Here is an 18,305-nt window from a genome sequence, read left to right as displayed (position 1 = left end):
TTCTGTTTTACTTTTTTTTTCTTGCCTTCCTTTCTTTTTTTCTTTCTCCCTTCCTTCTTTTCTTTCTTTAACTTTTTTCTTTCTTCCCCCTCCCCACCCCTTCCACTTTGGTAAGCCTATCACTAGCTCCACTCTCCTCCCCAACTTCAAGTTGAAGTTGTTACTATATGCAAGATGTTTCTGAAAGAAGCATACAGTAACAATTATTGTTTTGTCACCCTTTAGAAGGGCACACAAGAGGGCACGATATATATCTTAAACTCAATGAATTTGTCACAAATGAAGGTTTACAATGGAAAAATTGCATTGCTGTTTGTATAGACAGTGCTGGAACAATGATGGGTGAGAAAGTTGGATTTGTAGCAAAAGTAAAAGCTAGTGGCAATGAACATATTGCTTTTACTCACTTCATGATCCATTGGGAGGCACTCATAGACAAATATATGTGTTTGTGTATGCCTATACCACCAGAGTTAGACATTGTGCTTCGTGATACTTTAAAAATCGTTAACTTCATTAAAAACCATGTCCTTAATAGTTGTTTGTTTTCAAACCCTTGGAAAGACATGGCCTCTTGATTACAAAAGCTTATTACTACATGAAGAAGTAAGGCAGCTCTCAAGAGGGCAAAGTTTGAACAGATTATTGAAAGTGAAAGATGAGGCTGCCATATTTTTGACTGAGTAGAAATTCAATTTTGCTATTTTTAAAAATAATGATATGACTTTCAAAACTGTGTTATTTGTCAGATATCTTTCAAAAATTCAATGATTTAAAGATATGGCTCCAAGGAAAAACTATAAATATTTATGTTAAAAGATGAACTTGAAAGTTTTACAAAAAAAGTTAACATATGGAAGAAGAGGTTGGGAAATGGTTATATTTAGAAATGTTTACTGCTACAGATGATTTTATACTTGAAAATATCCTTCCCAAAGATTTAATAGTGAGAGTTATAATTGATCATCTGAAGTGCTTGGAGACAGTTTAGAAATGCTTCCCTTCAAATTTTGATTCTAAAAAGCTAATTTGGGTTCATTTACCATATTCAATTGAAATAAAAAAAAGTCAGTCATCTGCCATTATAAATTCAAGAATTTGTCAAATTATCAAGTAACACAGGTTTAAAACTTGAGTTTCCTAAAAAATTAAATTTATTTTGGTTTGGGATTAGGATATAAATTCTAAAAATTTCTGAAATCACCCTAAACATACTTGTGCCATTTTGTACTACATATTTATGGGAAGCAGCATTCCCATCATTGATAATTACAAAATCAAAATATCAATTAATTCTGAAAAACATGGAAGATCCTCTATGTCCTACAGTATCAAATATTCTGCCAAGATTTAATTCTTTAAGTAATAATAAACAAGCACATCCATCTCATTAATATGCAAATTTACTTTCATATTTAATAAATGGTCAAATTATATGTATGCCAAAGAATTGTTTTAAAATAAATCTCTTTATGATTTATTCTCAGTAAATGTTTGATTTGTATACCTATTTTATATACCTAGATACCCAGAGTTGGGTAAAAGCTTCTCCAGTGAAAAGAGGTCACCAGTGGGAAAAGTCCCTATCTCACTCTTAATCCCTGAGCCCTCCCATCTAGACAAGAAAAATAATGAATAAAAACCAAGCAACAGAGCAACCCAGACTAACAACATAGGCCTCTCCAGTGAAAGGGAGGTGCGTTTTCTCATCTTTTGCTGGGAGTCAAAATGGGTTGTTAGGATTGAACAATTTTCTTCTTCATCTTAGCTCTTTTCATTTACATTATTATAATTAACACATGAAATGTTTTCCTGGTTTTGTTCTTTTCACTCTGTCAATTCATAAGTTTCTCTCCAAGCTCCTCTGAATTCCTCATACTTGTCATTCCTTATAGTTCAATATATGCCATTACATTTATAGATCATGGTTTGTTCAGCCTTTCGTTTCAGTTTAGAAACCATTTTGCTTTTAGTTCTTTGTTGCCACAAAGCGTACTACAGGAAATATTTTAGTATGTGTGGCGTCTATCTTCCTTGAAACTCCTATGGTATATGACCAGGATGGGATCTATAGTTCAAAGTGACTCAACAGTTTAGGGTTGGGGTTTTTCCCCCATATCTATCCAAATAATCAGATTCATAAGATAAAGTAAAAGAAAATAGAACACTATCCCTCTGGGAGGAGGTGACCAGATCTATTCTATGATTGTCACTATTTGACAAATTTAAGTAATGAACTGAGACCAATCCAAACATAGGTGGGTCTTTCTGTAAGGAAATAAAATCATATTAAAAGCGTCTTTTCCTGTTTGGACAAAAATATTTACAGCAACTCTTTTTGTGGTGGCTAAGAGTTGGAAATTTAGGGGATACCCATCAATTGGGCAATAGCTAAACAAGCTGTGGTGTAAAATTGCAATGGAATATTATTGTGCTATAAGAAATGACAAGCATATTGATTTCAGAAAAATCTCGAAAGATTTATGTGAACTGATGCATAACGAAGTGAACAGAACCAAGAGAACAGTGTACACAGTAACAACAATATTGTTTGATGAAGAACTGTGTATGACTTAGTCATTCTCAGCAATACAATGATCCAAGACAATGTCAAAGGATGAATGATGAAGCATTCCATCCACCTCCAGAGAAAGAACTGATTGTTTGAATACAGACTGAAGCATGCTATTTTCACTTACTTTCATTTTTCCCTTTCATTCAAGTTTTCATATACAAAATGACTAATATGGAAATGTTTTGCATAATTGCACATGTATAATCTATATCTGATTGCTTACCCTTCTGAGGGAGGGGAGGAAGGGATAGAATTTGGAACTCAAAACTTAAAAGTTAAAAAAAAAATAAGTATCTTTTATCCCTCCTGGGTGTTTAGGGTCTTCTCATTTGTTTTCTTTTTTGTAGTCCTTAGTAGCAAAGTAGAATAAAAGCCCGGGTTAATGATAAGGCATTAAGAAGTCTTAAATATCAAGACAATTAAAGACTTCCAGAACTTGGATTCCAACAAAAGTTACTGCAGTTTCATGCAGTTTACTACTCACTATATGAAAATGGGACATTGTTGAGAGAATTAAATGTAAGGGCAACAGTAAAACCTTGTGAGATTTTAGTTCCCTAACTCTACCATTCTTGTTTCCTTCCTTCCTTCCCATGGCTATCTGAGGTCTCTTTTAGATAATCTTTCTCCAAATTCTTAAGTTCCATTGTTCTAAATATGCTAGAAAAGTGTCAGAAGATTTTGTTTCAGGTTTTTAGAAATTATACCTTTCCTTGAAAAAATGGAAAGGAAGCTTTCATTGACAGAAGAGCAGATGAGGAAAAGAAATGCTTATTCTAAGACTTGCTTGGTCTTGAAAGACATTATATATTGTAGAAAAAGGTTCACACTTGTATTGGTAGAGGGAAATAACTCACTTAGGGAATTTTTATTCCAATGAAATCATAGGCCAAGTCCTAACCTCCCATACAGAAATTCTATATGAGATGTCCATTTTAAAAAGGCTATGGAATCTATTACTGTCTCTTTAAGACTAGTCAAGTGGAAATTGAGAAAAGCAGTTTTGTACTGGCAGGTTTGAAGTGATAGGTCAGAAATGTCAGGCTACAAAGTGTTTTTCCCTATGGAGTTGGTGTGTATTTTATTTATGATCTATGAGAAATCTGGGAGTAATGGTGAAATTAGTAGTAGCCTTGGACACATGGTCTCTATATGTGTACCTCAGTAGTACTGCACTCTAAATTTGGGCCCTCTTTTCCTAGTGACACTGTGTTTCTGTGGGAGAGTGCATCCTGGGTTTTTGGGGAGGAATGTTTTGTAGCAATTTTTTTTTAAATCTATGCTACCTTAGTAAATGATTTTGCTAAGAGATATTTGTGTCTACTGACTGACTGGGAGGTAAGCATGTGGGTAGGGGGCTCATGAGATATAGTTTTAAAAGTATATACATCCTAGAGCTAGCTATAGGGTAGTAATTCCTTTCTGAGAAGATATCCCAAAGGTGATGGTGGTGGGGTGCTATATAGACTTTGAGAACAATATTTTCAAAGTCATGAATAATTTCATGCTATTCTACTTCATCCAAAAAGCTTTTGGTCACTTAAAACTATTTCCCCCATTCATTTCCTTTGCCTTAATTCATGTGCTCATCAAAATACTTGTCTTTTTTCATTCCTCTTTTCAAGGACCCCAAAATAACCCCTCTTTTTTTACCTGATTCTTTGATGCTTATTTTTTTTTTAAATAAAGACTTTTGGGGAAACTTTTGTTTTTATATCACTTAAATTTCCCCCTGCATTTCTCTACCTTTCTTGTCCCAGAGAGCCATCCCCATAAGAAAGAATGCTCTTAAAAGAAATAAGGGGAAAAGACAATCATCAAAAGTAAGGTATGTTCAATACCTGAAGATCTCCTCCCTCTGCAAAGGAGTTGGGGAAAGTGCCTTCTCATATCTCTTCTTTGGAGACATACTTGTTCTTTGTAACTTTGTAACATTTTTAATTGTTTTCTGGTTGTTCTTTCTTCATTGTTGCACGTGTGTGTGTGTGTGTGTGTGTGTGTTGGTCTGTTTCCTTCCCTCAGCATCAGTTCATCATAGAAATCTTTCCATGTTTCTTAGTAGTCATCACATTCTCATTTCTTACACACAGTAATATTTCACTACATTCAAGTACCATAATTTGTAAAACCAGTCCCAAGTCAATAGCATCAACTTTGTTTCCAGTTCTTCGTTACCACAAGTTCTGGCATAGTTATTTAAACATACATAAGGACTTTATTTTCTTGTTATCAATGATTTCCTTGAGGTATATATGCCTAGTACTAGAATTTCTGGGTCAAAGGGTATGCACATTTTGTCATTTTATTCACATAATTCCAAACTGTTTCCCCAAATAGTTGTACTATTGTAAGTTGCATCAATAACACACTTGTGCTCATCTTCCCACTGCTCTTCTGCTGACTCTTCCCATCTTTGGTCACTGTTGTTAATTTGCTTGGTGTGAGGTGAAACCTCAAGGTTGTTTTGATTTGTATTTCTTTTATCAATTGTGATCTGGAACACTTTTTTCATATGGTTATTAATAGTTATTAACTCCTTTGAGAGGAAAGGTATTTTTTAGATAAAGTTTGCACTAATATAATTCATTGTCTTGACAATAGTTTTTTTATTAGACCAAGTTTAGTGTGCAATGATGGGAGGAAAAGGCTTTCAGTATTACCCAGTGGTTGGCTTGCCATTTCCTCACCACCACCCCACTCCCAATCATGTTTTCCTTTGAGGCCACTGGAGTTTTCGTTTTTGTTGTTCTTAGCTGTTAAAACCATTTACTAATTTTCCCCAAATAAGAAGAGCCAGGATCCAGGTCCCTCCCTGAAGTAGCTTCACACATTAGCCTTTACCTTCAAAGAATATTGTCTTCCCAGTTTTAGAAGAAAGAGGTGTGCTAAGAGAAAGAATAGAAAAACACTAGTTACTCACGTAATCAGTGTGTTTTCCTTAGGGTAAAAACTATCAGAGAAGCATATCAAAAGTCACACTGGTAAGCATTTAATACACTGCTAGATAGCAAAGGGGAAAACAGAACTCTAACCCAGAAATCAAGAGACCAGGGATTGGGGATATCAATTCTGTCATAGATCTGATGTGTGAACCTTGATCAAGAGTCTTTTCCTCCTTAGATTTTTTTCTTCCGTTGTAAAATTGTGGAATTGGAGTATGTGACCCCTGAAATTCCACCTAGTTCCAATGATCCAGTGTCTGTAACAAACACTGAACAATTTATAAATCATTTACTTTACACTGATACCCCCTTGTGGCAAAATCTGAAAACAACAGCTCAGTAAAGATACTAAAGACAACAAAATCAATTAAACATCAACTATTGAAGCTATTAATTTTTATTTCTATAACTTACAAGTTACAAACTCCTTCTATCTTCTCCAATTCTCTTTGTCCACTTACCCCCTGATTTGTGCTTATATTATCCTTTTATATACTCATAATCAGTGCGTACAGAGAAGTGAATATTGAGTCTCAGAGGCAGAAAGACTAGGGTTCAAATACTGTCTTCACCATATACTATGGTGTTTGACCCTAGACAAGTCATGTCAGTTCTCAATGCTATGGGAATAACTCTAAGTCACAGAAGTTCTTAGCTTTTTGGGGGGAGGGATATCTTGGACCCCATTGACAATCTGGAGAAGTCTGTGAACCTTTTTCAGAATAAGGTTTGAAATGCACAAAATAAAATATATAGGATTACAAAGGAAACCAATTATATCAAAACAGTTATCAAAATATTTTTTAAAAACCCTAAAAGTTCACATATTTGATTTCTATCCAATGAAACAAAGGGAACTTCTGGTTCATCTTTTTTTCACTTATCATTATTTTATAGCAATTTTTCAGTGCCATTTTATATTCTGCACATATCTAGTTTTAAATTTCATTATAGGATTGCATTACATCAGCATAACACAGTTCTCCAATTGTTGGGACATTTTCTTTTTGCTAATGTTTTTAGGGCATGTTTCTTATAATAGGGATTATTAGATCAAAGAATATTAATATAACTCATAGCATGTGGACAATTTATACCACAGACTCTACCAACTTTCAATTCCAGTAGTAATGTGTGAGCATACTTATTTCTATTCAACTTCCCTAGTATAAAGTTTTGTTCATTTTATTTTTGTCCCCATGTCCTAGGAAAAATTAGGATTTAGATTTAGACATAATTCATTTTAGGTGCCCAAACTTGCTTATCATATTTACTTAAATTGCCAGTAAAAGTAAATGCATTCTCCAAGGGCTCAATTTCATGCCACATGCACAGCACCTGAGATAAAAGGGTGAATGCCTCTGCCTGCCTTGACTGAAGTTCCCCACTCAGCTTCAGAGGCCTACATTCTCAGTCATTACCCTTGTCACTTTCTCTGTCATCACCAGGCTAATCTTCCTTTGTGGTCTTCAGTTAAGGTCCATGGTAAGCTGGTCTATATGTAGACATTATGACAATCCTTGGACTCAGAAATACATAGCCCTAAATGTTCTGCAAGATAGTTGTGTTCTAGAAATTTTTACCCTATCCTCCAGAGCATTATATCTACATTTGTTTTAAAGTATAAGAAGATGGTACACAATACACAGTAGTAAACAATCATAGTAACCGAGTGTTTGATGAACACAAAGATCCTAGCTTCTGGGACATGAACAAGTAGTTTCCAGAAGAAGAAATCAGTTATTTACAGTCATATGAAAAAATGCTGTAAATCACAATTGATCAGAGAAATTATGTTATTCTGAAATGCCATTTCACACCTATTAAATTGGCTAATATGGCAGAAAAGGAAACTGACAAATGTTGGGGTGTGGGAAAATTGGGACACTAATGCATTGTTAGTGGAGTTATGAACTGATCCAACCATTCTGGAGTAATTTGGAACTATGTCCCAAGGGCTATAAAACTGCACACCTTTTAAATAACAACAACATCCTACCAGGTCTATATCCCAAAGATAATTTTTTAAAGGCCTATTTGCAGCTTTTTTTTTTTTTGTGGTGGCAAAGAATTGGAAATTGAGGGAATGCCCATTAATTGGGGAATGGCTGAACAAGTTGTGTGTTGATTGTGATGGCATATTATTGTGCTATAGGAAATGATGAATAGGATGCTTTCAGAAAAACCTGGAAAGACTTACATGAACTGATGCAGAGCGAAGTGAGCAGAACTCTGTACATAGTAATAGCAATATTATACGATGATCAACTGTAAATGACAACCATCTATTCTCAGCAATACAATGATCCAAGACAATTCTGAAGGACTTAAGATGAAAAATGCTATCCACCTCTAGAGAAAGAACTGATGGAGTGTGAATACAGATTGAAGCATACTTTTTTAAACTTTCCTTATTTTTCCTGTGTTTTGTTTCCCACAATATGACTAATATGGGAATAAGTTTTGCATGACCGTACATGTATAACCTATATTAAATTGTTTGCTTTCTCCATGGGAGGGAGAGAATTTGGAACTAAAAATTTTAGAAAACAAATATTAAAATTATTTTTACGTGTAATTGGAAAGAAGTTTTTTAAATGACATGTAAAGAGAAATTAAGTTGCAATTTAGCTGTGGTTCTTATGGTCTCTGGACAGAAACATCGTTTGTGTTTCTAGGAAGAAAGATACATTTTCTGTGACATTCTCTAGTAGGTCTTATTCTTTGAAATTGGATCTTGGACTTGTGGTAGTCAATAATTAAGGGCTTTACTTCGTGCTAGGTACTGGGCTGCTCTAGTGATACAAAGAAGCAGGAGAACTCTGTACCTGAACTCAAAAGAGCTCACAATTAAATAGGAAGGACCAGTAAATTACCTTGTACAGGTGAGAAATAAAGAGAATAAATGGAAGGTAATTTCTGAAGAGGGGATGAGCAAGGTCTTCAGGGACTTTTCACTGAAGTTGGGATTTGAGCTGTGTCTTAAAGGAAGTTGGGGAATTTAAGTGACAGAGGTGAAGGGGCAAACATTCCAGGCAGAGGGGAGAGCCAGTGAATGGACATGGATTTGAGAAAAGGAATTGTGTTCAAGAAAGAAAAAATATGCCAATGTAGATGGACCTTAGAAGGCCAAGTATATGAAAGGGAATAATATGTAAGAATACTGGAAAAGAAGGGGACAGATAGTAAAGGGCTTTAAATGCTAGCCAGAGGACTTTATATTTTGTCCTTGAAGTAAAAGGATGTCACTGAAATATGTTGAGAAAGTGAAGGAATATCACTTTGGTGGTTAAGTGAATTTATTAGAGGGAGATATGAGATGGGGAGACATTTAAGAGGTGATTACAGTAGTCCAAGGAAGAAGTGATGCAAGTCTGAGTTAGGGTAGGGGCAGTGTGAATGGAGAGGAGTCATAGAAGATATGTTATAAAGTTAGAAAAGAAAGTATTTGGCAAAGGAAGGGATAGATTCAGTGAGTGAGAGTAGGGAGTAGATGGTGACAGAGTTTGGGTGATGAAAATAATGATGTCCTCCACACTAAAGGGAAAATTGAGATTTGAGCGGGAAAAATAAGTTGTGTTTTGGACATGCTGAATATAAGATGCTTATGGGACATCCAGTTAGAGACATCCAAAAGGTTAATGATCATGTGGGAGTAGAGCTCAGTAGAGACAAGGACAAAGTATCTGCATAGAGATGGCAACTGAACCCATGGAAGCTGATAGGTTCACTAAGTGAGATAATAAAGAGGGAGGAATGAAGATGGTTTGTAGGTATCCATTACAAAGGGGAATGATTGAAGATTAGAGATTGTGGGGAAGATAGCATAGGAAATCTGCTTTGGAGGACAGCAAGTGATGGTATCAAGGGTACAAGGAGAGACCTTGGCCTAGGCATCAAGAAGGCCCACTTCTTTATCAGAGACAGGTGTGAAGGAGACAGTAAAGAAAAATGCTTGAGTAAGGTTAGAAGGACCAGTAAACTCTTGGTGAATAACTTGGGTTTTTTTGGTGAAGTGTGAGGCAGGGTCCTCAGTACAGACAGTAAAGACAGGATTTAATACAGGAAACTAAGAAGGTATGAAAAATTTTACAACAGTCATTGTGGTATGGGGATAGCAAATTAATTAGGGAGGTATAAACAGACTGTTTCTGTAATGAAGGCCCAGTCAAGATCACATAAAACATAAATTTATTTTGTTTCATTCAGCAAGGTTTTGTGAATTTTCTTCAACAAAGCTGCAAATTTGACAAATTTATCCCTGAATCTGGGAGAGCAGCCACTTCTTTTCCAGGTATGCATTCTGACGTTTTTCTACATCCTGTAACCATGCCAAAATATCAAAGGTTGCACAACCACATCAAAGCTTGATCCACTGGCTAATACTCACAGCCTGAACCACTTGTTCTGTGTAGCTGCTGACAGTGTCTCCCTCCTTGAAGGGGTTGGTTAGCTTCTCTTCCAACATAGCCAAGACAATGTCCCCAAAAACCAGCCACTTTCGTCTCATATATTCTTTCAGGTCAGGGAAAGTCCAAAGTATAGTGTCCTCAAATTGCATAGTTTGATCAGCAGACAAGTGCCCAGGTAGATCACTGAGGCAGGCTGGGAGAGAACAGTCACTCAAAGTCATATTCTAATGTCCATGTGCTTGTGCTACCATACAGAATTTCTACCTCACAGCCTCTTAACAGGTAGCACAAGGTTCATTTTTCAACATTCCTTTGCCTTTCTCTATCTAGTATTTCTGACCCAATTGTCCTCCCATTTTCCACACCCTACCACCAAAAGGAAATAATTCCTTAAAGTGAACCCTGAGTCAGGGCATCAGAGTGTTTTCCATACCAAAAATAACTGTAAGGTATCGATCATGAGTCTGGTCCTTGCATCTGTCGGACTTAGCTATTAAAAAATGTAGAAGTGGCCTTGATACATTTGAGTGACTGATCTCAGCTAATGTAATAGGAAAAGTCACAATGAAAAGGTCAGTCTGTCTGAATCTGTACTCTTTATAGTGACCTTCATGGAAGCAGAGCCTCCCAACATTGTGTCCCCAATGTTCACGTTCCATTTCTCTTTCCTTCCTCTCCCTAACCCTACTCCCATGCCCAGATCCTCAGATGATGAAACATATCCTCTCACCCTGGAACCGGGATGATGAGAAACCTCTGCCAGGCCTAGACACATGACCTAATGGAATAGGGAACAAACAACAGTGCCAATAAAGGATTTTTAAGTCAGCTGTGGGTTCTGATCATTTGCATGTTGAAGTAATCCCACTCACAAGGATGTAGGAAGACCAACTGTGAGCTTGAAATGAATCCCTTTTTTCAAAGGGTCAAAGCATGTGGCCCATTGGAAGGAGGGAAGATACAACTTGGCCCCATCATCCCCAATACACCTGATGTGTTGCTGAATTAAAGTAAAGCAAAGACTTGGAAATGTGTGCAGTGTTTTATTCCCATTCTGAAGGGAAGACAGCATTTTCTCTACTTACAGACTTCAGAGAGGGAAGGAACTGATCATCCTCCCAAACTGGATGAGTTGGAGCTGAGGAAGCACTGTGCTTTCTTCGGCAGTGTAACACAATGAGGTCTCCTGTGGCAGCTGAAAGATGAAATGACTGAGGAAACAATCAATTTATTAAACAAAGCATGGCAATTGCCCAACAGACTGGGACCAGACTTCCTCAGCTTAGCCATGGACCTTTTTTATACATTAAAAATAATTAATCAAATAAGACCAATTAATTAAAAGGAAACAATACAACATTAACTAATCTGATTTCTAATTCGAAGAAAGATTAGGGTCTTTCCAAGAAAGAATTCAGAAAAAGAGGTGTCTATTAACCATCAAAGGAAAATGGAAATAATAACTGATTGAGCAATATGTAGCCAATTTCCATAAGACAGATAGGTTGTGTGAGATGTACAACTGTGAGAAAATGTCTTACATCAATCTTTGGGTCAGACTGGGTTTCTGGTCAGCATAACTTAGGTCCTTGGTTAAAGGTCTCTAAGCAGCAGGGGAAGGTGGTCCAGTTTTCCAACTATGTGGGACTAGGTTCAAATAATACAGTAAGATTTTCTTCCAATTCCCACAGCTGAATATAATTTCCCCATAAGAAAGAAACTGGACTGGACTCATAATTGAATAGAAAGGGAACCTAGCTAGCTCCAGAACTTAGTCACAAGATGGAGTCAGTGGGCTTCACTCAATTCCCACAATTAACCACTTGTTATCCTAATCTCAATTCTCTTAATTTCCTTACTTCCCAGTTCCAAATATTCAGGCAGCAAAGGGAACGGGGGTAGGGAGATAGTGGGAACTGCCTGGAAGTTAACAAATGTAGGAAGTCAGGAAAGTTAATTTCCTCATTCCCAGAATTAAAGAGAGCAAAAGAGGGAATCTGGTGAAGGGAGGTTAAGGGAAAATGGTAGGTAAAGATAAAGGGAGAAAATACAATGAGGGAGATATAAGGAAAAAATGGAAAATTTTGGGTGACGAAGCAAAAAACTAGAGAGGACAGGCAGACTGGGAAGAATGATGGAAGGAGTGGCGAGGGAAAGAAATGTGGCAATGTCAAAGAAAAGAAGAGAGTGTCTAAACTGTGTCAAAAATGTCAGAGCTATTAGCATCTCGTATTTATTTCATGCAATGGCAAAGTAAAGTCTCAGACCAGTCCCTTTATCCCCTCCCACAACAATAACAGATATTTGAAAAATTTTAAGTAACAAAGATAATTTTACAAGTTTTTAAAACAACTTTATTTTTGGTTCGGTATCTACATCGTAAAGTTGTTAGTTACTATTGTTAAAGACCACCATTTGGATCTAAAGAAACAGGCTGGTGAATCAGAGATTCTTTTGTCATGTTACAGCAGCACACAAGGTATAGTTCTGGGGACTAAAGGAGGAGACATACAGAAGTGCAGCTCTGTGGAAGAGTGGTTCTCAAAGTGTGGTGCAGGGCCTCTTAGGGATGACAGATCCACTTTCAGGGGCTGGTCCTAAAGGCCAAAGCTATTTTCATCACACTAAGATGCTTTCATGTCTAACATGCTAAGTACTGAGAGACATACCCCATCTAAACAAAAGTTTTGGTGGGCGGACGTCCTCAATAGCTTTTAAGAGTAGAAAGGGATCCTGAGCCCAAAGAGCTTGAGAGCTGTTGCTCTCCAACAAACAGTTTGAGTTTCTTGTTACTTTGTCAAAACCAGTGACATTTGACTCCTCCTTTCCTGCTCATGCATAGTCAGTGAAGCTTCATCTGGCTAGTGGTGTTGAGATGCTTAGCTTCTACCATAGCTACAACAGTGAGGCTTTCTCCAAATTACAGTATAATACTAAAGGAAAGACATTTCTTTGGCTTTTTCAGGAATAATGGTAACTTTACGATGTAGATACCGAACCAAAAATAAAGTTGTTTTAAAAACTTGTAAAATTATCTTTGTTACTTAAAATTTTTCAAATATCTGTTATTGTTGTGGGAGGGGATAAAGGGACTGGTCTGAGACTTTACTTTGCAATATCCATCCTTAGGCCCAGAAAATGGTCTCTAAGAGAATATGGAATAGAGACATCCACCACGTGTAAAAGATTGCTGTTGTCTGTAGATAACACAGAAAGTTTGCTGAAAAACAGAAACAAGTAACTCCTATGTGGCCACAGAAGGAAGGCCTGGTGTGGGTGTTAACACTGTCTTCACCACCTCTTATTGCTGTTGTCCAAGTTCCTTTTGACTCAGTGAGGAATCATGAAGAATACTGATATATAAAATGTGAATTCTGTAAAAATATTCTATGTAAAACACGAAATCATTTTACACACAATCCTTCATAAAGTTAATCACATTTTCTCCTTTACCTTAACCCAGAGAACTGTGAGAAAAATCTCAATATGGCTTGTGCCATGTTTCCCTTTACAATTTTTGCCTCCTCCCCAACTTACTGCTTAATGTACATTTACTGCATGAAATTAGAATTTAGAGGACACAGCTCAAAAGAAATTCCTAAGTAGCTAGGGACCTGGTTTCTACTTCAGTTCAAAACCTTACTTTTGAAAAATAATGTTCCTCAGAATCCTTGGCAGAGGAGGACTTTCATTCATCCTCCCAACTCCCTCCTCCTCCAATCCCCCATGACAGTCATACAGTACTGAAATACAGGGTGTCTCAAAAGTTTTGGTGCAATTTTAAGGTATTAATGCTTTAAACTGCACTAATGTTTGGTTTTTTTTTTGGGGGGGGGTGGTTTACATCTGATCTGTATCTTACCATGCTAGCTGCACTCATGAGAAGAATCCCACACTGCTTTTCTGAAATTACAATACACTAAAAGGAATGGGGGTTAGTGACTACCTTAGGACCCTGCTTCACAACCTTTCCTGTGTGCTTTCTAATCAGAGTTAACTCAGCAATGACAGTGAACATTGAAAATGTGGTATGATCTGCAATGCTGAGCAGCAGACCCCAAGATATTTACCTCCACTCATTTTACAAGGAACATCTATGTACTTCTCTGGCCTGAATAAGGACTATCCATAATTGGGTTGTTATGGTCTATCTGGAGTTTCTCAGTAAAGTTTTGGTAGGCTGCATTGAATTCTTTGCCTTCTCTTCTAAAGGAGAATAGACTGCCCAGTCCTGTGTGTGTATGCAGTCTTTAGGGAGTTTAGAGACCAGCTTCTCTCCAGAAGCAGAAGTATAAGTAGAGCAGAAGAGAATCCACCCTGTTAACACTATGGATAGGGGTCACAATTTCAGTAGGCATGCACAGAAGGGAGAGGAAGCAAGGAACCTATGCAGAATAGCACTAAGCATCAATCTTTTTTCTCCCGTACTTCTAATATTGGGCTCAGATTATGTCTAGGTGTTTATAATTCTGTCATATACAAGTCATTCTCTTTCATCTGTATATTTCTCCCCCTTCTGTGCTTTAAAACTAGCACAGAGAGAAGGGCTAGCTTTAAGGTTGCAACTAGTCCCTTGAATGGCTCATTATTGAACATCTGATGAGTCCACAGCATGCAGAAATGCTTTGTCTCACTACTTCAGATGTGTCTAATATACACACACGTGCAAATACCACACACGATACAGTCATGTCTCATTTCATAGTTACAGGCAGCACACATGCATACAAATATTAATATCTTATATGTGTAGGCATTGTTATCTACACACATGCATGTATACACAAGTACAATGCATAACAAAAATTTCATATATATACATACATGTATATTGTGTGTGCGCATATATATATATGTATATATACACATATCTTTGACAGGCTTTGGAAGTTTCAAACAAATAATTTATTATGTCTTTCTGCAGAGAGGAGAGCCAGAAAAAATGGTGGCTAACTTGCTCCTGGCCCCTCAGGCTCTGTAAATTTCACATTACATAAAATTCAAATTAAGGAGCAAAGAAACAAGGCCTGTCACAGACAATCTCCTTATATGGCACATAGGTTGACTTAAAAGGTCTATTATCAGTATATTCCTTATGTTCTGGCAGCAATTATCTACAAGGGCAGTAGGACTGTCAAGAGTAAGAGTAAATCCTCTGGAAAACAGATCCAGAAGCCTACAGAGGGACACTCAAGATCTGGATCCCTCAAGCTGAAGGTGTAAGATTTATCTCCTTGCTGTCAGAAAGTCTGATTTCTGTACTTCAAGGTCTGTTGATGAACTTAATTTCCCCTCCCTTAATTGTCCTTATTTGCTCTAGAGTCCAAATATATATATATTGTATCATATTTATACATATATCATAAGTGTTCCATATATGCCACATGTATAGATATAATCATATATAGGCCATCTACACAGAGGTATATGTACATGTGAATATGTATACATATACATCAAGTAAAATATCTATATATTATGTTGTTTGTTCAGCTGTGTCCAATTCTTCATGACCATTGGTCACGATACCGGAAGGGTTTACCATTTCCTTCTCCAATGCATCTCCATTTTACAGATAAGGAACTGAGGCAAACAGGTTAAGTGACTTGCCCAGGGTCATACTGCTAGCATCTAAGCCTAAGTTTGATCTCAGGTCTTCCTGACTACAGGCTCATTGTACCACCTAGCTGTCTCTATGTATCATATACATAATATAAAAAAAAAAACAACTATAGATGTCAATATATATTTATATGTGTACGTATGTCTGTAGATACCTGTTTATATTTATATGTGTGCCAGTATATATCTACTACTGATACTTATGTATAAATATATTTAAATACATAATATATATCAATAGACATCTGTACATATATGTATCAGTATATAGCTAAATAGAAATATATTTATACATATAACATATAAATATCAAGAGACATTTATAGATCATCTGTATGTTTATGTGTATGAATATGTCTCCTGAAAGATACATGTATACACATATACATAATCTATAGATAGCTATGTATTTATATATATATATCTGCATATATAAACACGTATCCCTAGATACCTACATAGAAACATATTTATATACATTGAAATAATCAGATTGTCTTTTCTGATGATCCTATTTACATTTAACTGACTTTGTTCTGTAACTGCCCGTCATGATTCTTTGTCTCTGAGCTTAATTCAGAAATTCTGCTGGGCTATAATGAGCTAAATTTTGAAATCCAGTTCTCTTGTTAATCTCTGTTGTATTCTTGTGTCAAGGAAATTTGTTACCCTTGAAGGACACAAGTGGGTGTCTGGTCTAGTATCTTTACATCACCAAGACATCCTTCAAAGATATCTGGTTTGCTATCTCTGTCCTGGCAGACTCGGCTGGACCCAGACAAGGACCACTTCTCAGTCACAGGAGGGAAGGAGGGGGTTGTTGCTAGCCCTCATTCCCAATTTCGAACCAATCAACAATATTTTCTTCCCTCCGTGATGCTAGCCTTCCTATTTTCTGTACTCCTCCAAACTATAAAAAGAGCTGCTAACCCCATAACTGGGTTTCTACTGTAGAAGCTGAGATCCTATTTATCGGTAAACTCGGGCTTCCCCAATAAATAGACAATGCTTGGAACTCTGTGCCTCAGTCTACCTTAGGTATCAAAACATCTGTAGATATTCGCATATATAAGAATGCGTGTATACACATATGGAGCTATCTAGAGATGCATACGCTTATGTACAGGAGCAAACTGCGACAGTGACAGGCCATGTGCTTCCTCCGCCCAGACCGCGGACCCCCGAAGCCACAGAGACTTTCGGACCACCCCAAGCACGAGGGGATAGATTCCTTCTCGAGCCCTACAGCGGCTAGGTTAGGGAGTTAGGGGATATCGTAGTCTCACCCAACTAGATAAAGCTGGTCATGCCGCACTCACACCACAGGGGCCCAGGAGATCGTAGACTCCTAGGACCTGCGGGCCTGAGGAAAGTGTGGACTTCTCCTTCCGGGAACGCCGAGCCAGCCCCCTCCTTCCTCCTTCCGGGAATTCTCCGCCAACCAATCACAGCCCCGTACAGAGTGAGGCGCAATGCCCGAAATCTCTCCCCTCCCCCCTCGCATCCGGTGCTGTGCATTCTGGGAACCTGAGCCTCCAGGCTCTGGCAAATCCCCCAGCTGTTCCCTGGGTACTCTGAGGTTGGGCTAATAAGGGTTTGGAGAAGCTCGAGGGAGAGAATTTTTCAGGGGCATTCTGTGAATTGGGTGGGAGGCCAGGCTGAGTTCAGTTTCGGACCTGCTTCGTCCTCTTCTCGGGGACATGTTGATAAGGGTTATAAGCCCTCTCCTTTCCCCTCAGTTGAAGGCTCAAGTGCAGTTGTTTATGAAACCATAAACGTGGAAGAGAAACATGATCTTAAAAGGGAAAAAAAAAATTGGCTGCGTCAAATATGGATCAATTTCTCGGGCTTCTGTCTGTTGGCAGGCCCCATGGTGTAATGGTTAGCACTCTGGACTTTGAATCCAGCGATCTGAGTTCGAATCTCGGTGGGACCTACAAAATTTTTTCCACTTATTTACCTTTACAGATTTAAGGACATTCATATTGTGTTTTGTAGATCTCTCAAAGAAAGAAAAGGAATGCAGAAAAATTCCCTAATGCATATTTCTCATTTAAGGAAATACTCTTCACTACTATAGAAACGAATCCAAAACTTTAAACAAATAGACGAGGTGGCCGAGTGGTTAAGGCGATGGACTGCTAATCCATTGTGCTCTGCACGCGTGGGTTCGAATCCCATCCTCGTCGGATTCTCTTGTTTACCGAACGTGTGGTTTTTAATCCTTTATCGATTTCCGAGGGGGAAAAAATGTAAGAGGCACGTGCTTGAAAGGGGTGTTGATTCCTGTTTCAGGTTAACCCAAGAAAAATATGCTCAAGTGATTTCTGAATGATTCCGAATCTTTACCTAAGAAATAAAATTCACCACAATCCTGGCCTTTCTCCTCCGTAACTTTTTGTACAACAAACTTCAATACTTTTCATTCAGTGATGACGTTCTGTGTATTCTCATCAGCCTCTCCGAAACAAATTCTTTTGCCAATCTGTGAAACAAGTTACAAACTCTCTTAAGCAGTTAGGAGCTAGAGATACAAAGATACAGTTAGCAAAGCTTGAATCCCCTCTTTCATGGAACCAATACTGACTCCTTCCTCTTCTCCAGTAAAATTTACGTTCGCAGAATTTGCTGTGGGGTTTTCTCATGCAAAACTTTTGTGCTGTTTGGTGTTCATGGCATGTACCTTCATCTATAAAAAATGTGTTCATCCTCTGTTCAAAATCCATTGCTCCAATACTCCTCTGCACCGCCGCC

General features: G+C 37.6%; 1 long non-coding RNA gene and 2 other non-coding genes across 5 annotated transcripts; 2 read left to right on the top strand and 1 right to left on the bottom strand.

Annotated features, from left to right (window-relative positions):
* Positions 1 to 10,088: 10,088 nt before the first annotated feature.
* LOC138162738 (uncharacterized) lies at positions 10,089 to 17,006 on the bottom strand. Of its 3 annotated transcripts, none has more exons than XR_011168703.1 (3): positions 16,838 to 16,988; positions 11,015 to 11,124; positions 10,089 to 10,122 (listed from the first exon to the last, which is right to left on the bottom strand). It is a non-coding gene; the product is annotated as an uncharacterized lncRNA (long non-coding RNA). The 3 variants fall into 3 exon arrangements; XR_011168702.1 differs by lacking the exon at positions 10,089 to 10,122 and adding an exon at positions 10,657 to 10,707; XR_011168701.1 differs by lacking the exon at positions 10,089 to 10,122 and having other exon boundaries at positions 10,960 to 11,124; positions 16,838 to 17,006.
* Positions 17,007 to 17,415: 409 nt separating this feature from the next.
* TRNAQ-UUG (transfer RNA glutamine (anticodon UUG)) lies at positions 17,416 to 17,487 on the top strand. The gene has a single exon. It is a non-coding gene; the product is annotated as a tRNA-Gln (tRNA).
* Positions 17,488 to 17,658: 171 nt separating this feature from the next.
* TRNAS-GCU (transfer RNA serine (anticodon GCU)) lies at positions 17,659 to 17,740 on the top strand. Its single transcript has one exon. It is a non-coding gene; the product is annotated as a tRNA-Ser (tRNA).
* Positions 17,741 to 18,305: the final 565 nt, after the last annotated feature.

The sequence above is a fragment of the Petaurus breviceps genome, unplaced genomic scaffold, assembly GCF_028583685.1.
Source record: "Petaurus breviceps papuanus isolate PSGF00001 unplaced genomic scaffold, PetGlider_PUasm1.0 186, whole genome shotgun sequence".
Lineage (NCBI taxonomy): Eukaryota > Metazoa > Chordata > Mammalia > Diprotodontia > Petauridae > Petaurus > Petaurus breviceps.
This window is presented reverse-complemented; position numbering and strand designations above follow the sequence as displayed.